The 22515-nt window shown below is 42.1% G+C and overlaps 2 protein-coding genes and 1 long non-coding RNA gene across 5 annotated transcripts in view; all 3 read right to left on the reverse strand.

Annotated features, from left to right (window-relative positions):
• Positions 1 to 22515, reverse strand: part of LOC134202619 (uncharacterized) — a 708184-nt gene that overhangs the window by 482187 nt on the left and 203482 nt on the right. The window lies entirely within an intron of this gene.
• Positions 1 to 22515, reverse strand: part of LOC134202692 (uncharacterized) — a 228165-nt gene that overhangs the window by 73660 nt on the left and 131990 nt on the right. The gene's annotated exons all lie outside the window — the stretch shown is intronic.
• On the reverse strand, positions 21319 to 21938 carry LOC134225035 (uncharacterized). The gene is made up of 3 exons (XR_009983153.1): positions 21728 to 21938; positions 21583 to 21663; positions 21319 to 21517 (listed from the first exon to the last, which is right to left on the reverse strand). It is a non-coding gene; the product is annotated as an uncharacterized LOC134225035 (long non-coding RNA).

The raw sequence follows: 22515 nt of genomic DNA on the forward strand, positions 1-22515 counted from the left end.
GTGGAAATCAGAATTAATTCTTGGTGGAATTCAGAATGAATTCCTGGTGGAATTCAAAATGAATTCCTGGTGGAATTCAGAATGAATTCCTGGTGGAATTCCGAATGAATTCCTGGTGAAAGTCCGAATGAATTCCTGGTGAAAGTCCGAATGAATTCCTGGTGGAATTCCGAATGAATTCCTGGTGAAATTCTGAATGAATTCCTGGTGGAATTCCGAATGGATTCCTGGTAGAATTCCTGGTGCAATTCCGAATGAATTCCTGGTGGAATTCCGAATGAATTACTGATGGAATTCCGAATGAACTCCTGGGGGAATTCCGAATAAATTCCTGGTGGAATTCCTAAAGAATTCCTGGTGGAATTCCGAATGAACTCCTGGTGGAATTCCGAATGAATTCCTGGTGGAATTTCGAATGAATTCCTGGTGGAATTCCGAATGAATTCCTGGTGAAAGTCCGAATGAATTCCTGGTGAAAATCCGAATGAATTCCTGGTGGAATTCCGAATGAATTCCTGGTGGAATTCTGAATGAATTCCTGGTAGAATTCCTGGTGCAATTCCGAATGAATTCCTGGTGGAATTCCGAATGAATTACTGATGGAATTCCGAATGAACTCCTGGTGGAATTCCGAATAAATTCCTGGTGGAATTCCTAAAGAATTCCTGGTGGAATTCAGAATGAATTCCTGGTGAAATTCCGAATGAACTCCTGGTGGAATTCCGAATGAATTCCTGGTGGAATTCCGAATGAATTCCTGATGGGATTCCGAATGAATTCCTGGTGGAATTCCGAATGAATTCCTGGGAGAACTCAGAATGGATTCCTGGTGGAATTCAGAATGAATTCCTGGTGGAATTCCGAATGAATTCTTGGTGGAATTCCGAATGAACTCCTGGTGGAATTCCGAATAAATTCCTGGTGGAATTCCTAAAGAATTCCTGGTTGAATTCCTAATGAATTCCTGGAGGAATTCCGAATGAATTCCTGGCGAAATTCCGAATGAGTTCCTGCTGGAATTCCGAATGAATTTCTGGTGGAATTCCGAATGAATTCCTGGTGGAATTCCGAATGAATTCCTGGTGGAAATCAGAATGAATTCCTGGGAGAACTCAGAACGGATTCCTGGTGGAATTCAGAATGAATACCTGATGGAATTCAGAATGAATTCCTGGTGGAATTCTGAATGAATTCCTGGTGCAATTCCGAATGAATTCCTGGTGGAATTCCGAATGAATTACTGATGGAATTCCGAATGAACTCCTGGTGGAAGTCCGAATAAATTCCTGGTGGAATTCCTAAAGAATTCCTGGTGGAATTCCGAATGAACTCCTGGTGGAATCCCGAATGAATTCCTGGTGGAATTCCGAATGAATTCCTGGTCGAATTCCGAATGAATTCCTGGAGGAATTCCGAATGAACTCTTGGTGGAATTCCGAATGAACTCCTGGTGGAATTCCGAATAAATTCCTGGTGGAATAAAGAATTAATTCTTAGTGGAATTCAGAATGAAATCCTGGTGGAATTCAGAATGAAATCCTGGTGGAATTCAGAATGAATTCCTGTGGGAAATCAGAATGAATTCCTGGTGGAAATCAGAATGAATTCTTGGTGGAATTCGGAATGAATTTCTGGTGGAATTCGGAATGAATTTCTGGTGGAATTCCGAATGAATTCCTGGTGGAATTCTGAATTAATTCCTGGTGGAATTCCGAATGAATTCCTGGTGGAATTCCGAATGAACTCCTGGTGGAATTCCGAATAAATTCCTGGTGGAATTCCTAATGAATTCCTGGTGGAATTCCGAATGAATTCCTGGTTGAATGCCTAATGAATTCCTGGAGGAATTCCGGAAGAATTCCTGGTGAAATTCCGAATGAATTCCTGCTGGAATTCCGAATGAATTCCTGCTGGAATTCCGAATGAATTCCTGGTGGAATTCCGAATGAATTCCTGCTGGAATTCCGAATGAATTCCTGATGATTTCCTGTTGGAATTCAGAATGAATTCCTTGTGGAATTTAGAATGAGTTCCTGGCGGAATTCAGAATGAATTTCTGGTGGAATCAAGAATAGATTCCTGGTGGAATTCAGAATGAATTCCTGGTGGAATAAAGAATTAATTCTTAGTGGAATTCAGAATGAAATCCTGGTGGAATTCAGAATGAATTCCTGTGGGAAATCAGAATGAATTCCTGGTGGAAATCAGAATGAATTTCTGGTGGAATTCGGAATGAATTCCTGGTGGAATTCGGAATGAATTCCTGGTGGAATTCCGAATGATTTCCTGTTGGAATTCAGAATAAATTCCTGGTGGAATTCAGAATGAATTCCTGGTGGAATCCAGAATGAATTCCTGGTGAAATGCAGAATGAATTCCTGGTGAAATGCAGAATAAATTCCTTGTGGAATTCAGAATGAATTCCTGGTGGAATTCAGAATGAACTCCTGGTGGAATTCAGAATGAATTCCTGGTGGAATTCAGAATGAATTCCTGGTGGAATTCAGAATGAATTCCTGGTGGAATTCAGAATGAATTCCTGGTGGAATTCAGAATGAATTCCTGGTGGAATTCAGAATGAATTCCTGGTGGAATTCAGAATGAATTACTGGTGGAATCCAGAATAATTTCCTGGTGAAATTCAGAATGAATTCTGGTGAAATTCAGAATGAATTCCTGGTGAAATTCAGGATGAATTCATGGAGAAATTCTGGATGAATTCCTGGTGAAATTCAGGATGAATTCCTGCTGAATTCAGAATGAATTCCTGGTGGAATTCAGAATGAATTCTGGTGGAATTCAGAATGAATTCCTGGTGGAATTCAGAATGAATTTCTGCTGGAATTCAGAATGAATTTCTGGTGGAATTCAGAATAAATTCCTGGTGGAATTCAGAATGATTTCCTGGAGGAATTCAGAATGAATTCTTGCTAGAATTTAGAATGAATTACTGGGAGATATCAGAATGAATTCCTGGTGGAATTCAGAATGAATTCCTGGTGGAATTCAGAATGAATTCCTGGTGGAATTCAGAATGAATTCCTGGGAGAACTCAGAATGGATTCCTGGTGGAATTCAGAATGAATTCCTGATGGAATCAAGAATAGATTCCTGGTGGAATTCAGAATGAATTCCTGGGGGAGTTCAGAATGAATTCCTGGTTGAATTCAGAATGAATTCCTGGTAGAATTCAGAATGAATTGCTGCTGGAATTCAGAATGAATTCCTGGTGGAATTCAGAATGAATTCCTGGTGGAATTCAGAATGAATTCCTGGTGAAGTTCAGAATGAATTTCTGGTGGAATTCAGAATGAATTCCTGGTGGAGTTCAGAATGAATTCCTGGTGGAGTTCAGAATGAATTCCTGGTGGAATTCGGAATGAGTTCCTGGTGGAATTCGGAATGAATTCTTGGTGGAATTTAGAATGAATTCCTGGTGGAATTCAGAATGAATTCCTGGTGGAATTCAGAATGAATCCCAGGAAGAATTCAGAATGAATCCCTGGTGGAATTCAGAATGAATCCCTGGTGAAATTCAGAATGAAACCCTAGTGAAATTCAAAATGAATTCTTGGTGGAATTCGGGATGAATTCCTGGTGGAATTCGGAATGAATTCCTGGTGGAATTCGGAATGAATTCCTGGTGGAATTCGAAATGAATAGATGGTGGAAGTGGAAGTGAATTCCTAGTGGAATTCGGAATGAATTCATGGTTGAATTCGGAATGAATTCTTGGTGGAATTCGGAATGAATTCCTGATGGAATTCGGAATGAATTCCTGGTGGAATTCGGAATGAATTCCTGGTGGAATTCAGAATGAATTCCTGGTGAAATTCAGAATGAAACCCTAGTGGAATTCAAAATGAATTCCTGGTGGAATTCAGAATGAATTCCTGGTGGAATTCGGAATGAATTCCTGGTGGAATTCGGAATGAATTCCTGATGGAATTCGGAATGAATTCCTGGTGGAATTCGGAATGAATTCCTGGTGGAATTCGAAATGAATTCCTGGTGGAATTCGGAATGACTTCCTAATGGAATTCGGAATGAATTCATGGTGGAATTCGGAATGAATTCTTGGTGGAATTCAGAATGAATTCCTGGTGGAATTCAGAATGAATTCCTGGTAGAATTCAGAATGAATTCCTGGTGGAATTCAGAATGAAACCCTAGTGGAATTCAAAATGAATTCTTGGTGGAATTCGGAATGAATTCCTGATGGAATTCGGAATGAATTCCTGGTGGAATTTAGAATGAATTCCTGGTGGAATTCGGAATGAATTCCTGGTGGAATTCGGAATGAATTCCTGGTGGAATTCAAAATGAATTCCTGGTGGAATTCGGAATGCATTCCTGGTGCAATTCGGAATGAATTCCTGGTGCAATTCGGAATGAATTCCTGGTGCAATTCGGAATGAATTCCTGGTGGAATTTAGAGTGTATTCCTGGTGGAATTCAGAATGGATTCCTGGTGGATTTCGGAATGAATTCCTGGTGGAATTCAGAATGAATTCTTAGTGGAATTCGGAATGAATTCCTGGTGGAATTCGGAATGAATTCCTGATGGAATTCGAAATGAATTCCTGGTAGAATTCGGAATGAATTCCTGGTGGAATTCAGAATGAATTCCTGGTGGAATTCGGGATGAATTCCCGATGGAATTCGGAATGAATTCCTGGTGGAATTCGGAATGAATTCCTGGTGGAATTTTTTGGAATTTTTTTGGAATCCTGGTGGAATTCAGAATGAATTCCTGGTGAAATTCAGAATGAATCCCTGGTAGAATTCAGAATGAATTCCTGGTGCAATTCAGAATGAAACCCTAGTGGAATTCAAAATATATTCTTGGTGGAATTCGGAATGAATTCTGGTGGAATTCGAAATGAATTCCTGGTTGAATTCGGAATGAATTCCTGGTGGAATTCAGAATGAATTCCTGGTGGAATAAAGAATTAATTCTTAGTGGAATTCAGAATGAAATCCTGGTGGAATTCAGAATGAATTCTTGGTGGAATTCGGAATGAATTCTTGGTGGAATTCGGAATGAATTCCTGGTGGAATTCCGAATGTATTCCTGGTGAAATTCCGAATGAATTCCTGGTGGAATTCAGAATGAATTCCTGGTGCAATTCGGAATGAATTCCTGGTGGAATTTGAATTCAGAATGAATTCCTGGTGGATTTCGGAATGAATTCCTGGTGGAATTCAGAATGAATTCCTGGTGGAATTCAAAATGAATTCCTAGTGGAATTCAAAATGAATTCCTAGTGGAATTAAAAATGAATTCCTAGTGGAATTCAAAGTGAATTCTTGGTGCAATTCGGAATGAATTCCTGGTGGAATTCGGAATGAATTCCTGATGGAATTCGGAATGAATTCCTGGTGGAATTCGGAATGAATTCTTGGTGGAATTCAGAATGAATTCCTGGTGGAATTCAGAATGAATTCCTGGTGGAATTCAGAATGAATTCCTGGTGGAATTCAGAATGAATTCCTGGTGGAATTCAGAATGAATTCCTGGTGGAATTCAGAATGAATTCCTGGTGGAATTCAGAATGAATTCCTGGTGGAATTCAGAATGAATTCCTGGTGAAATTCAAAATGAATTCCTAGTGGAATTCGGAATGAATTCCTGGTGGAATTCGGAATGAATTCCTGGTTGTATTCGGAATGAATTCCTGGTGGAACTCGGAACGAATCCCTGGTGGAATTCAGAATGAATCCCTGGTGGAATTCAGAATGAATCCCTGGTGGAATTCAGAATGAATCCCTGGTGGAATTCAGAATGAATCCCTGGTGGAATTCAGAATGAATTCCTGGTGGAATTCAGAATGAAACCCTAGTGGAATTCAAAATGAATTCATGGTGGAATTCGGATAAATTCCTGGTGGAATTCGGAATGAATTCCTGGTGGAATTCGGAATGAATTCCTGGTGGAATTCGGAATGAATTCCTGGTGGCATTCGGAATGAATTCCTGGTGGAATTCGGAATGAATTCCTGGTGGAATTCAGAATGAATTCCTGGTGGAATTCGGAATGAATTCCTGGTGGAATTCGGAATGAATTCCTAGTGGAAATCAGAATGAATTCCTGGTGGAATTCGGAATGAATTCTTGGTGGAATTCGGAGTGAATTCCTGGTGGAATTCGGAATGAATTCCTGGTGGAATTCAGAATGAATTCCTGGTGGAATTCAGAATGAATTCCTGGTGGAAATCAGAATGAATTCCTGGTGCAATTCGGAATGAATTCCTGGTGGAATTTGAAATGAATTCCTGGTGGAATTCAGAATGAATTCCTGGTGGAATTCGGAATGAATTCCTGGTGGAATTCGGAATGAATTCCTGGTGGAATTCGGAATGAATTCCTGGTGGAATTCGGAATGAATTCCTGGTGGAATTCGGAATGAATTCCTGGTGGAATTCAGAATGAATTCCTGGTGGAATTCGGAATGAATTCCTGGTGGAATTCAAAATGAATTCCTGGTGGAACTCAGAATGAATTCCTAGTGGAATTCAGAATGAATTCCTAGTGGAATTCAGAATGAATTCCTGGTGGAATTCAGAATGAATTCCTGGTAGAATTCAGAATGAATTCCTGGTGGAATTCAGAATGAATTCCTGGTGGAATTCAGAATGAATTCCTGGTGGAATTCAGAATGAATTCCTGGTGGAATTCAGAATGAATTCCTGGTGGAATTCAGAATGAATTCCTGGTGGAATTCAGAATGAATTCCTGGTGGAATTCAGAATGAATTCCTGGTGGAATTCCTGGTGGGATTTTTCAGAATTAATGAATTCCTGGTGGAATTCAGAATGAATTCCTGGTGGAATTCAGAATGAATTCCTGGTGGAATTCAGAAAGAATTCCTGGTGGAATTCTGAAAGAATTCCTGGTTGTATTCGGAATGAATTCCTGGTTGTATTCGGAATGAATTCCTGGTGGAACTCGGAACGAATCCCTGGTGGAATTCAGAATGAATCCCTGGTGGAATTCAGAATGAATCCCTGGTGGAATTCAGAATGAATCCCTGGTGGAATTCAGAATGAATCCCTGGTGGAATTCAGAATGAATCCCTGGTGGAATTCAGAATGAATCCCTGGTGGAATTCAGAATGAATCCCTGGTGGAATTCAGAATGAACCCCTGGTGAAATTCAGAATGAATCCCTGGTGAAATTCAGAATGAATCCCTGGTAGAATTCAGAATGAATTCCTGGTGGAATTCAGAATGAAACCCTAGTGGAATTCAAAATGAATTCATGGTGGAATTCGGAATGAATTCCTGGTGGAATTCGGAATGAATTCCTGGTGGAATTCGGAATGAATTCCTGGTGGAATGAATCCCTGAATCCAGAATGAATTCCTGGATGAATTCGAAATGAATTTCTGGTGGAATTTGGAATGAATTCCTGGTGGAATTCGGAATGATTTCCTGGTGGAATGAATCCTGAATTCAGAATGAATTCCTGGTGGAATTTGGAATGAATTCCTGGTGGAATTCAGAATGAATTCCTGGCAGAATTCGGAATGAATTCCTGGTGGAATTCGGAATGAATTCCTGGTGGAATTCGGAATGAATTCCTGGTGGAATTCGAAATGAATTCCTGGTGGAATTCGGAATGAATTCCTGGTGGAATTCGGAATGAATTCCTGGTGGAATTCGGAATGAATTCCTGGTGGAATTCGGAATGAATTCCTGGTAGAATTCGGAATGAATTCCTGGTGGAATGAATCCCTGAATCCAGAATGAATTCCTGGTGGAATTCGGAATGCATTCCTGGTGGAATTCGGAATGAATTCCTGGTGGAATTCAAAATGAATTCCTGGTGGCACTCAGAATGAATTCCTAGTGGAATTCAGAATGAATTCCTGGTGGAATTCAGAATGAATTCCTGGTGGAATTCAGAATGAATTCTTGGGGGAGTTCAGAATGAATTCCTGGTGGAATTCAGAATGAATTCCTGGTGGAATTCAGAATGAATTCCTGGTGGAATTCAGAATGAATTCCTGGTGGAATTCGGAATGAATTCTTGGGAGAATTCGGAATGAATTCTTGGTGGAATTCGGAATGAATTCGTGGTGCAATTCGAAATGAATTCCTGGTGGAAATTCAGATGGAATTCCTGGTGGAATTCGGAATGAATTCTTCATGGAATTAGAAATGAATTCCTGGTGATATTCGGAATGAATTCCTGGTAAAGTTCGGAATGAATTCCTGGTAGAATTCGGAATAAATTTCTGGTGGAATTCGGAATGAATTCCTGGTGGAATTCGGAATGAATTCCTGGTGGAATTCAGAATTAAATCCTGATGGAATGCAGAATGAGTTCCTGGTAGAATGCAGAATGAATTCCTGGTGAAATTCAAAAAGAATTCCTAGTGGAATTCAGAATGAATTCCTGGTGTAATTCAGAATGAATCCCTGGATAAATTCAGGATGAATCCCTGGTGGAATTTAGAATGAATCCCTGGTGGAATGCAGAATGAATTCCTGGTGGAATTCAGAATGAATCCTTGGTGGAATTCAGAATGAATTTCTGATGGTATTCAGAATGAATCCCTGGAAGAATTCAGAATTAATCCTGGTGGAATTCAGAATGAATTCCTGGTGGAATTCAGAATGAATTTCTGGGGCAATTCAGAATGAATTCTTGTCAGAAATCAGAATGACTTCCTGGTGGTATTCGGAATGAATTCCTGGTGGAATTCAGAATGAATTCCTGGTGGAATTCAGAATGAATTCCTGGTGGAATTCAGAATGAATTCCTGGTGGAATTCAAAATAAATTGCTGGTGGAATTCAGAATGAATTCCTGGTGGAATTCGGAATGAATTCCTGGTGGAATTCGGAATGAATTCCTGGTGGAATTCGGAATGAATTCCTGGTGGAATTCGGAATGAATTCCTGGTGGAATTCGGAATGAATTCCTGGTGGAATTTGGAATGAATTCCTGGTGAAATAAAAATGAATTCCTGGTGGAATTCGGAATGAATTCCTGGAGGAATTCAGAATGAATCGCTGGTGGAATTCAGAATGAATCCCTGGAGGAATACAGAATGAATTCCTGGTGGAGTTCAGAATGAAATCCTGGTGGACTTCAGAATGATTTCCTGGTGGAATTCAGAGTGAATTCCAGGTGGAATTCAGAGTGAATTCCAGGTGGAATTCAGAATGAATTCCAGGTGGAATTCAGAATGAATTCCAGGTGGAATTCAGAATGAATTCATGGGGGAATTTCGAATGAATTTCTGAGGGAATGTAGAATGAATTCCTGGGGGAATATGGAAATAATTTTTAAGGGAATTCAGAATGAATTCCTGGGGGAATCCAGAATGAACTCCTGATAAATTCGTGGGGGAATTTAGAATGATTTCGTGAGGAAGTGCAGAATGATTTTTTGAGGAAATTCAGAATGAATTCCAGGCGGAATTCGGAATGAATTCCTGGATGAATTCGGAATGAATTCCTGGTGGAAGTTGGAATGAATTCCTGGTGGAATTCGAAATGAAATCCTGCTGGAATTCAGGATGAAATTCTAATGGAATTCAGAATGAATTCAGAATAAATTCCTGGTGAAATTCAGAATGAATTCCTGGTGGAAGTAAGAATGAAATCCTGATAGAATTTAGAATGAATTCCTGGTGAAATTCAGAATGAGTTCCTGGTGGATTTCAGAATGAATTCCTGGTGGAATTCGGAATGAATTACTGGTGGAATTCAGAATGAATTCCTGGTGGAATTCAGAATGATTTCCTGGTTGCATTCAGAAAGAATTCCTGGGGGAATCCAGATTGAATTCCTGATAAATTCGTGGGGGAATTTAGAATGATTTCGTGAGGAAGTGCAAAATGATTTTTTGAGGAAATTCAGAATGAATTCCAGGTGGAATTCGGAAATAATTCCTGGAGAAATTCAGAATGAATTCCTGGTGGAATTCAGAATAAATTCCTGGTGGAATTCGGAATGAATTCCTGCTGGAATTCAGAATGAATTCCTGGTGGAAGTAAGAATGAAATCCTGGTAGAACTCAGAATGAATTCCTGGTGGAATTCAGATTTAATTCCTGGTGGAATTCAGAATGAATTCCTGGTGGAATTCAGAAAGAATTCCTTGTGGAATTCAGAATGAATTCCTTGTGGAATTTAGAATGAATTCCTTGTGGAATTCAGAATGAATTCCTGGGCGAATTCAGAATGAAATCATGGGAAAATTCAGAATGATTTCCTGGGGATATTAATTGCTGGGGAAATTAAAAAAATGAATTCCTGGGAAAGTTCACAATATATTCGTGGGGAAATTCAGAATGAATTCTTGTGGGAACTTCCTAGATATCCTTCAAGTGTTCTTCTTCAAGTTTATCTGAGAGTTCTTCCGGGAACCCCTCTAGGAATTGTTCTTGAACCATCTTCAAATATTCCTACTGGAATTCCTGAAGAAACTTCTCATGAAAATCCTCCTGGAATTACTTTCGCAAATTCTGCAGGAATTCACATATTTTTCATGGAATTTCTTCGGGTATTCTTCAATGAATTCCTGCTGGAGTTACTTCAACTACTGTAAGCAATGCAAAATTGAATAGCATGATGAACTAATTTTGTACCATTTTCCACAATTTTAATCATAATAAAAGATTTTATTCACTTTTGTTGTCGATTGTTAGTTATCGTATTGTACTCATTCAAACATAGGTCGGTTCTGCTAAAGAATGATTTATTTCTCGTGTAACAAGTTAGAAAATTTTCTTATGGCCTATTCATATTACGCCATTCATGACGATAAATATCACCATAAGGAGTAACTTGATGTAAATCCGCATACATTGATTTTTTTTTAAAAGGAAATGCAATTATAAACCAAATTGTCTCAACCAGAAACGTGTCATTCGTGCGGTTAAAACATCTATAATAGATTAAAGTAACGTGTCCGAACAACTCCTGTGAGTTGCACAACTAGTGACATTGTCTGGACCACTCCACTAGGTATCTATTTGCGAAGCCCATCGATCGTGTCGTCTCTCCCATGCTCGACGGACCATTAATTCCAATTAAAAAACTTTCGCAAAGCACTGGTACGGCTGCACCAGCTGCCAGCAGGAGGATGGTCTTACCAATAATGCTTCCCGATCGACTTCTGTGTTTCTCTCACTTGTACACTTGGACGAAGCACAGAGCCCGAGTTCCGTCAATCGATTGGGGATTATGCTAATCGCTTCGGTACATGCCACAGGCAGATAGCTTGGATTATGCAGACCCGTTGCACTGCCTCCATCGTCCGTTGGCGTTGCCTGGCAGTTTGGTAGAACTTGTTGGGACGTTCTTTCCATCGTCGTTGGTCAACGTTCGGTCCCCGGAATCAGTTGGCTTTTTGTCATCGGTGCCACCGGGTTCAGAACCCCTGGGCACGGTTCGGCATCAGGCGGACACACTCGGGGCATTAGTTTTAATGGAGAAACATGGAAAGCTGTCGAGAGGAGTGCAGTTTTTCAATTAAGACCATTGTTGAGTTTCGTTCGAAATGGTTTAAATAATAGCTTTGAATAAACTTGGGGCTCATCTGTTCAACCTGTTCGTTGAACAGGTGACAGTGATGGACTAACTATTTGTTTTAATTTGGAAAGCTGTTTTGCTTGCAGAGAATTATCACAACCATCTGCTCGTGAGTATTGTTCTCGGTGCTCTGTGAATCGAATGACATCATTGTGCAGGGGAAATTTATTGCCATAAATTAGCCGCCTCCTTTCGCTCGTCGAACTTTGGGGTGCCAATTTCTTGGCAAAGCGATAGAACAAAAGAAGCTTCTTGTGCGGAGCTCTTGCACGAGCAGAACAACACAAAGGAGCCATCAAGGGGTCTTGACTCCGGTACCATTATTGCGCGCGCGGTGCCGTGCGGAGGGAGAGCAATGCGAGAGTACGAGAAGTTTCTTTTTGTTGATCCTCAAACAACTTTTTTCTCTCGGTAGGAGGAGGTTCGAGTCGTACGAAATGTCTTGTTCGACGACAATTTGTTCATACCGGTTTCCATCCCGTAGAAGGAAGCGGCTGGCGACGGTGCAAGTATCGCATGTACAAAGCGATATGCTTTCGCAAGGCTTTGGCAATAAACGACATTCGACCGTCCGACGAGTTTGCGACTCTTGCGACCTTCGAGTGGAAACTGAAAAGAAAAAAAATGACAATCGCGGCTACTTGCTGTTGAATAAATTATGCCATCGATTTTTAAACAGTTCGATAGTCTGAAACAAAAACTGCTTCTGACAAAACTTTATAGTCGACATCATTGAATCAATCTTACGGCCTTAATATCTTTTTCCTTAGATTATCTATTCCTTAAACATTGATCTGTAGGGCATTAGCATTAGCATTAGCATTGTTACGGTGTAATTCGTAGATTGGACACTAGTGATACTCATGTTTTACTTTTGAGATCTTTATCTAGAATGCTATCAGAAATCAAGAAGGGGAGTGGTCCATGATTCCAGTCTTAAAAAAAAATAACAAAAGCATGAGGATTACTACTCCTGGCCACGCCCATCTTCACCGTAACTAGGGAGAGGAAGGAAGTGTTGATGTAGTACTTACTTAACGAGAGGCCACCGACTTAGCGACACCCTCATAAGTACCACGGAGTTGGATAATGAGGAAGGTATTCGTTGGGTCAGGATTTGCCTGTAGCTGGCAATGTAACCGTGGTAGATCTTACCCCGTAACACACCACGTAAAGGTGTCTACCCAGCATTACGGGTACTTAAACATTGATCTGTAGGGCTTTCATTTATTCGGTGTTCCGATTTGTTTTGATATATACCTGACAGATTTGTAATTATGCGGGTGAAATTGATTATTGTGAAACTTTCAGCATTCCGACAGGTGTTGATGCATAATTCACATAATGTCCAAAATAAATTCGATTAGCTTACCTGTAAAGACACAGAAAAAAATGAATTAGCTTCAATTGGCTGTATAGATAAACGTAAATAAACGCGAAGTCAAATCGAGAAAAAACAACGCAACACAGACGAAGGTAGCCAACTGACCAAAGAAATAAAAAAAATTGATATCAACTTTAATGATTAAAATATTAATAATTGTCATTTGTTGCTGAATTCCTGCACAAAATTGGTTTAGTTTATGACAATTAGCCTGCTTGTACGCAAACTCTAATGGGAAATCGTTGTAAATTGGCAAAATTTCACTCCAAATTCATTTCCAGGATTTAGTCTCGAGTTTAATTGGAAAACTAAACCAAATCGAAATCCGCGCTTTTTCCAATAAAACTCGAACCCAACTAGCCTTCCCGGAGAGCCACCAAAACGGAAACTTGTCAACAACTAACCCAATCAAATGTTTCGCCCTGAACTCGCACGTTCTAAACCATTTTCGGGGTTTAGTTTCAGCCGGAGCACCGCTCGACAACGCATAGCGACGGAGCGCAATCCATTAAGATTATCTACCTCCGCAGTGCACGTTGTTGGTTGCTGATTGGAACTGCAGTGGCGTTTGGTGCAGGACATCCCGATCGCACTGCAGTTCCAGGGTCAGACATAACCGAACCGAACCAAACCAAAAAAAAGTCACGAGGACTCGGACAACGCGGTTCTCTGTGCACAAGCCGCCCGCTGCCGGCCGGGATTGGGATGAACGACATCCGTTGACAAGTTGTTGGCCTACATTCGAACTGGACGACGAGCGCGAGCGCGCTTTTTGTCCAACGGTTCACCGTTCTGCGGAGTGAATTTATTGTGGCAACTGGCAAGCCACAGACTGGCACCTGGCTAGAGGGGGCGTGCACAGGGGTGCGGGAAAGGATTTTTGACAGAGCTGTTCGTTGGTGGTTGGATCCTTGTCGTTTCCAGTTTGCTGAACGGTTTGATCCTTCGCTACCAAATGGGAGGAAACTGGTTGTAATTTGGTTAGAAAGTTGATAGAAGGTTGCAACGGTAGGCTGCGGAATGAAATATTAGTCAACCAAACCGAGCAAAATTTGGATTGTCCGAGGCCGGTTACGTTTCAAAACCTATACCTAAAGTGATTGAAAGGATTTTGAGATAAAAAATCGATTTTGTTATTTTGGGTTATGTAACCGATTATGACCTGATCGTTGAAATAGTTTCCACGAATTGTTCCCACTGGGCTGGAAGAGATCAATGCCATTCAAAATAGTGACTTTAGGACCAACGCTGATGAAAAAAGAGACCAAATAGTGACTTTCAGCTAGGGGTGTTTTTTTTTCTTGAGCAAGGGTAAACGGAAATCTGCAAACAGAAACCTGAGGAGGTTAACTCAGGTTGTGTGGGGATGGGATCACCCGACCCACTAAAACCAAAACCCTTTCGCCAGTCCGTAACCCCCGGCCCGCAATGAAGCAATACATCAGGGAAGGACTATTGAGAACGCTCACGCCTATGCTAATGCACTCGGCGTTATAACGCAACATCGACTTCAAGGGTGGTAACCTCACCACCCGAAGATCCCAAGCTATGCTATTTAGTAACCTATCGGTCTGTATCATAAACTCGCGTAGGAGACGATGACCTACATACATACGCGATATCTTAGCCGTTTCCGTTACCAACAAAATTGCTTCGATGGTAGAACGGCCTTTACGAAACCCATACTGGTTGCTCGATAAGCCACCAGCACACTCCGTATATTCCGTCAAACTATTCAGGATCACCTTCTCTAACAACTTACCAGTTGTGTCGAGTAGGTAAATTGGTCTGCATGCCGAAGGCTCTCCCGGGGATTTCCCAGGCTTAGGCAACAGCACCAACTTCTGCCGTTTCCAACGATCTGGAGGCAGCTCCTGAACATATCTGGAGCGGCAAGAATCGCATGCTTAAGGACCAGGTTAGGAATACAATCCGGCCCTGGTGCCTTGTTTTGCTTAAGTTTTCTTGCAACGGCGATAAGCTCATCGTTAGTCACTAGCGGTACCACGTTTACTGACTCGTACGGTGTGGCGGGCCAGTCCGATGAGTCATACTTTGGGAACAAACCTTCAACGATCCTGGGTAACATCTCTGGGGATTTATCAGGAGGTGTGCTGTTGGTCTTAGCCATCATTATCCTGTATGCATCCCCCCATGGAGTGTTATGTACTGGCGGCGCCAGCTATTGTTATTTGGTGGGCACCACTTGGCGCAAGAACAATAGCCTATGGGAACAATAGTGTGATTGCATCGTGTGGTGCCCCACCTCTGTCTCCGCCAGCGATGGCAATCCTACACAGCTCTTCGAAGCAAGCTATCTTACTACATTTGATTTCGCAGTTCAGAGCTCTGCTCGCTGTTTGGAACACCCGGCGTCTTTCTAGCCTGTCCGCTTCGGTTCTAGCACGTCGCAACCTTCTTTTACCCTAGTAGCACAGTTCAGATCGATTTGGTTGCAGCAACTCCAATGTGACTGGATTTGGTCGCATATGAGTCACAATGACTAATATGTGACAACTGTGCTGCTCGGGTAGCTCTAAGACAGGTTCTGCGAAGATCAGCTATCGTGCTCGTCCACCAGTGCACCGGTTTGCGGTTGCCGGTTGGCATAGTCCTCCTGGGCATTGTCACGTCACATGCTCGTGTTAGGACATCGGATAACTCATCACCACTAAGGCCTAGAGTCCGATTTTCCCACCGTAGTGATTCTTCCAGCAGTTCTGGGTCGAACTGCGAGGTACGCCATCCTAGATCAGCTTTACTGACCCGCCTTGTGGTTCTGTTGGGGGTATAGCTGACCATAAAACGTATTTCCTGATGGTCACTAGCAGTATACCCTTCGTGAACCCTCCATTCAGGCTCCACCGTCCATCCCGCGCTGCAGAAGGCCACATCGATGCATGACTCGCCATTCGATCCTCTGAACGTTGACGTTTGGCCCTCGTTCAGCAAGACTACGTTCAGTACCGCTAGAGATTCTAGCAGGGTATGACCTCTAGCGTTAGTGAACCGAGATGCCCAATCCACTGCCCACGCGTTGAAGTCACCTGCTACAACTAATGGTTTAAGACCAGTTAGTCTCGCTACAAGATTATCTAACACCTTCTCTATACTCCATCTTGGAGAACAGTAGCAGCTGCAAAAGTAAGCTCCGTATACCTTTGCTATAACAAAACCCTCATCACCAGGAGATGACACTATCTCCTGGATGGGGTACCTCCCGCAAGTCCAGATGGTCACTATTCCAGACTTATCCGCAACCCAACTGCTATGTTTAACAGGGATGCGGTACGGGTCGGACAGCAAGGCAACATCAGTCTTATTCTCGTGTACCGACTGTTATAGCAGCGCTTGCGCTGCCTCGCAGTGGTTGAGATTTAGCTGAGCTACTTGCATGACTGAGTCCGTCTGGAGGCCGGACAGGCCTGCCCACCGGATGGGTGTTTGTTGTCTGTGCCAGGACCACAGATCAAACACCTCGGTGCGGCCTGGCAGGTCCACACCTCCGGCAAAGCCGACTCCGATCAGGACCTTTGCAGTCATATGACTTATGTCCGTAATCGAAGCACTTGAAGCAGGCCTGAGGTTGTTAGCTTGCGCTCACCAAGCATACTGACCAACCCACCTTCAGCTTGGCCTTATCCAGTACCTTCTTGGCGTCACAGGTACCTGGAATGCGTTCCGAATCGCGGTATCCTGGATTTCAACGCCACACTGATCTCTCAGTGCAGCTACCAACTCACCGGCTTCGGTAATTTCGTCCAGGCCTCGGCATTGGATTACCTCTTCTGTGCATAGGGCTCTCACCTGAACCGCATCACCCAGTACCTCTTCTGCCAACTTTTTATACGCGGAACTCTCCCGCGCAGCATCTCGCTTCAGGACGAGGATCATCTCGCCTTTCTGCGTTCTGCGGATGCAGTTGACATCATCCCCTAGGCCAGTGAGCTTTAAATCGCCCCGCAAAGCTTCCAGAACGTCAGCATAGCTCTTACCATCAGCCTTGACGATAATTGGTAATTGGTAATTGTAATTTTTATTGGGTACGACAACTTTTTAGTTTACACTGTACATTAAGTCAAGGAAGTCTATATATATGGATAATACATTGGAGCTAAACAAAAAAATAACTAAATTTGTGAAGTGTTTATACTACTCTTCTCAAAGCATTTTTAAATGCGTATATTCTATCTTCTCCTTTAACTTCTAATGGTAATCCGTTCCAGCATGATGGTCCGAATACTAAAACACTTTTCCCGCTGGATGTTGTGTGTCGAGGTATGTTAAATCCTCTTGTACGTTGCTGCTGTGATCGTTGTAGGTGTTGCAATAAGTATCCTGGGAGTGTTTCATCGAAGGCCTGCTTCATGAAACAACAAATGCGATACCTGTAGTTGGATGGAAGATCGTGTCCAAGAATAGTAGCCCGTACATCAGCGGTTGAATCTCGACGACGAAGGTTGTGGACGAAACGAATCGCCGATTTGAAGCAGCGATGGAGTTGTTCTCGGAGTGCGGCTGACATACCAGGATAGTACACCACGTCACAGTAGGTGAACAATGGTACCACCACGGCTTGCACTAGTTTACGTCGAGTCGGAAGAGAGAGAGCACTGCCGTAAAACGTCGGAATGTCCTCAGAGTGCCATATACTTTTTTCACCACGTCATTCACCTGCTGCGTCCAACTCAGGTTACAGTCCAACTGCAGTCCTAGATTAGTTACACTGTTACAAACTGGAATCCTTGAGCCACTGAATACGATGTGTTCTTCCGGAACAACTCTGCCCGTCTTGCTAAAAACGATCGCTTGCGTCTTCTTTGGGTTAGGGAATAAACAGTTTATCTTTGACCACCCGACCACCGCTGCAAGATCTGCGTTGATGCTTCGTACAATATTGTTCACTTCTGATATAGGTCCAGACATATATATTTGAAGGTCATCAGCGTACAGGTGCCAATTGCATTTGAGACTTCTCGGCAGGCTGTTGATATACATGCTAAAGAGTAACGCACTTAGGCATGAACCTTGTGGTGTACCATCTGGGACTTCGCGTTCAGCAGACATTGCAGTTCCAAAGCGGACGGTCTGGGAGCGTCCACTAAGGAAGGATGAAATCAAGTTACATGCATCCATTGAAAACAAAATAATTGCTTCGCCTCTGTCCTTCCTGCTAGGGATGGGAAAAATCAAATTTTCAAACTCACCTACGATCTTACTTTTAAATTATCAAGTGATAAAAACTCGCCAGCGATTAAGAATCGTTTGAAAATCGTATCTTGATTTGAAGCATTTACCGTTCCATTTTGAACTATTTTTCCTTACTACCATCAAACCGTAACGCCAAATAGAAGATATAACGGGACTGTTGACAATTAGCTGATATTAGTAAAGATTAATGTTTGAATGAAAATTCTGTGTTTACTATCATTTGAGTGCAACATTTGAGAAGTTGTCGCCGGCGACAACTCGCCTACTGTTTTCACGTGAAAAGTTTTCACATGAAAATTGCAATCATAATCGTTTGATGATGATTCAGCACAACACTGGCCATGACCATTAAAAGGTGTGCCCTTTCCTCTACGGGCACTCCCCTTCTTGGCCGCGCCATTGACCTTCGCCTCCTCTACCGATTTTCGCTCTTTCTTCGCCTTTTTGGGATTCACAACTTCCCTCCAGGGCAGTCCTTCCTCCCGGCAAACTTCGGTAGTTCTCGTAGAAGAAGGAACTGGTTTCCGTCGTTCCTTAGGGTCGGCTATCTGCTCAACCTTCTCCCGACGGATCTTAGTATCCTTCTTCTCGTGCAATACCGGCTTGGCGCTAGCTCAATTCAGGTCGGTTGCCATACTGACGGAGTCTGCGGAGTTCGGCAGTCTAGCTTTCTGCCAGCTGCTTTTCTTCCGTAAGGACTCCTTCCTGGCCTCCACCGCTTGGCTCATTGCCAACTCTTTCTCCTCGATAAGTTGGCGGATCTTTCGTTCTGCACTCCTGCTTTGCCTCTACAACCATGTTGCAGAGGGTCAGCATGGACTTCTTAAGGTCCTTGCTGTACTTCCTGCCGTTTCCAGAAAAGACATGATTACGTCCGTTTCGTCTGTAATCACCTCCATTTTCTGGCCTACGCTCTCCTTGTTACTGGTCATCACATCCGTGATGACCCTAGTCAGGGTAGCTCCGTCCATTTTGATCTCGATGGGCGGTTCCTCCGTCCTGCCACGCTCTTCTGTGTCGCCTACCCTTGGCGATCGCTGGTGCGACTTGTTAAGGCCACTTCGCCTGGCAAAGGGATCCACCCTTGCGTCAGACGCTTCTCCTTCTCCACTCAAATTTGTTTTTTGTTTTTTGGTCGACATTTTGGTCCCACGAGTCGCGCGAGATCCCCTTGGCAAGGGGCGCTTGATACCGTATGATTGAGGGTTAGAGTACGTCATATTATTAGCTGCACTGAAGTGCTCCTGGTAATATGACCAGATTTTCACGGCTACACACTGCTCAAAAGTATCTATATCCCCAGTGTAGCGGGAAGGGGTAGGGGTGTGCCGATGTCGACAAATCCGATATTATCGATGTATAATCGTAGCCGATATCGTTTTTTTAGAATGACTAAATAGGGCATATGCCCCGTGGTAGAAAATACTTCATAACCGTCCCACAAGTTTATCTATGTGACTCGAATAGCTTCTTTTTTATAATTTATTAATAAATACTGCAGGATATCTGGTATAAAAATATTAAGTCTGGTAATCGAGCCCTTCACATTATGAGCTCCAATTATGTCTTTTATTCGTATTTGAAACAAAATATAATATTTAACATATCTAAAAATGGCCGGATTGAGTGACCCGATAAAACGAAAGGTTTATGTGGGACACCGCGTTCTCACGTTGAACAAAGGAAAGCCGGTTTGCTTAATTTGTTCGGAAAGTATTGCTGTGTGGAAGGAATATGATATTTACACTGAACTAGGAAGATAACAAATGTTAAGGAAGCTTCAAAGATAAGGTGCTCAATTAATTTGAAATTCCATTATTGATTCAAATAGTGGATTATCGAAGCAACAAACATGAAGCCGGAAAAGGAATGCGCATCGGCTATTGTTGGTCTATATAGTTATAAGTTATAAGTCTCTTTCAGTAGCATTAGCCTAGGAACACGGTGAGTAAAAGTTCTTCCATAAGACTTGAAAACTACGTTACGTGAAAATGCCGCCTGCTTCAAATTCTACTCTCTCGCAACCAATGGCAATACTGATGTAGAAAACATGGTGCAGATAGCTATCTTCATAAGGGTAGTTGATGATCATCTTTAAATCACAGAGGAATCGGAAGCTTTGATCCCAATTAGTGGAACGACTACCGGAAAAAACCTGAGAGGAGCTGTTAAGACCTATATGAAGGGGCTTGGACACTCCTCTAGAAACTTAAGTGATTTTCGCCTGAAAAAATATAATATAAACCCGTCGAAAACTATAACGAACGTAACTACTGATGAAATTAAAAAAATCCATCCAGGCGTTTTCAAGTTATGCGGATACGAACACAGACCATTTCATTTTTATTATATAGAAAAAGAAGATAAATAAAAAAAATAGAAAGCTGCATTTTTTTGTAACCAGTGTGTCGAGAGCAAAATCACCCTTTGACCCCAGAAGACAACTAAGTGGTCCACCTAAAGCTCCGAAACATCCGGAGAAGTTGCCGATTCTGAAAGTTTATCCTACAAAGCTGAGACTTTTTAGAATTTAAGTGTTGTAGCAATGAGCGAAGCTTCGGAACTTTCGAAGATGTGCCAATTTTTTAAGCCGTCTTAGAAAGTTGTGAGTTTTTAGAAATCGCTTGTTGAGAAATGTGAGAGCATAATTGATGCAATCTAAAGGGATAGCCACAAGGTGGTCCCTCTGAGCTGCCGCTAACCGCAAGTCGAGCACATCTGTATATGGGCGTCCATATACAGATGTGCTCGACTTGCGGTTAGCGGCAGTGAGGCTCTAGAAAATCCAAAAGAGTGGCCAATCTTTCAAATACATCCAATAATGCTGCGACTTTCAATAAATCGTTTATTCACTTCAAGTGGTGAAAAAAACGGGATAGAACGAAATCGTCTTATGCCAAGTGAAGACACTCCACTAGAAGCTTTAAATAACCTATGACTGACGTATTGTAGAGCTCCATAATTTTCAATCTTGGGTGCAGTTCCTTCAGTTTTCCTAAACGTATAGGGCTCCCAGGTTCGATTCCACCGCGTGCAGCAGCCAGCGTGTTCGTGGCCTTCCACGAAGACGCTGGCCTCTATCCGGATCTCTGGTGAATGTTGTTTTTGCTATTCTTCTTCTGACATTCGCAATAAGTGACCTGCCCACTTGTTGTCTACACAACGGAAGGAAACAATATCCGAAACTTTAACGCGTTTATTGATGGACCGAGCGGGAACCGAACGGTTAAAATTTTCCTGAAGTATAACTTAACATTACTAAATGATACTATTTTTAACCTGGAACTGCTTACGTTTGTGATTCCGATGGTTTTCTACCCGGGCCTAGCAGAATTCGTCGTGTTTTAATTAACCGTAGTACACTGGTACCCGTACCTAACAATCGTAAAGATAATTTACATCCATCCTTACTACGGTACAAATCTAATTCAGTTACTTACGTACACTCTTGCCTACACAATTCAATTAAACTTCTTCACACGTGGGTTATTACCGCAATTCAGTACCGGCTATCGATGGGCCTAGTTGTTCAAAGAATACATGGTATTTAAGGAAACATAATTCAACGGTATTTAACTAATTTACCTTGCCGTAACTATAGTATTAAACAATTAATAGTCTTCAAAAGAATATTGAAAATTTGTTCGTAGGAAAGAAACTCGCTTTTGGTTAAACACTCTAATGCTGTTGAATAGCTCGAACGTAAACAATCGTTAGCCTCACACAGATCAGGATCGACAATTAGCTGAGGTGTGTTGCTCAATTCGGCTTTTCAGTAGGTGCCGTGCTACGCAAAGGGCGTACGCAACACCACTGGAGTTCGCCGTATTTTATACGATTCACAATATTTTCTTCCTTATACACTTGATCCAGCTAGTGATTTATGCGTCTGCGCCACACATCTTTTCTAGTTTTTCTTCGATAAATTGTACGTAGCACTTTTCGCTCGAAAACCCCAAAAGCTTCTCGGTCCGCCTCTTTTTCCTTACGAATCAGAGCCAATTTCGTTTCCAATATTCGAGGAAGCCCCTATTCGCAGCAGCAATACGTCTTTTCACTTCACAGGAAACGTCATTCTCGCATGTCACAAGTGTTCATAGATGAACAAATTCTTCAACAACACCAATAGGTCTACCTTTATCTTTACCCGCAAACATGTACTCCGTCTTGGTAGAGCCTTTTCATTAGGGCAAAAGCCTCCACTACTGCCCTGCGATCGTTACCATGTGATGATAGTGTCATTCTTCTGCACGCCAGAACTCATAATCACCCCCTCGAGTGCAATATTTACAATGAATTTGAATAAACAGTTACGCCTATGATTCTAAGCGCGAGCAAAGAGTCCGCTTCTATACTGCTATTATAAACGATTT

This window comes from Armigeres subalbatus, chromosome 1 (genome assembly GCF_024139115.2).
Source record: "Armigeres subalbatus isolate Guangzhou_Male chromosome 1, GZ_Asu_2, whole genome shotgun sequence".
In the NCBI taxonomy this organism is placed as follows: domain Eukaryota; kingdom Metazoa; phylum Arthropoda; class Insecta; order Diptera; family Culicidae; genus Armigeres; species Armigeres subalbatus.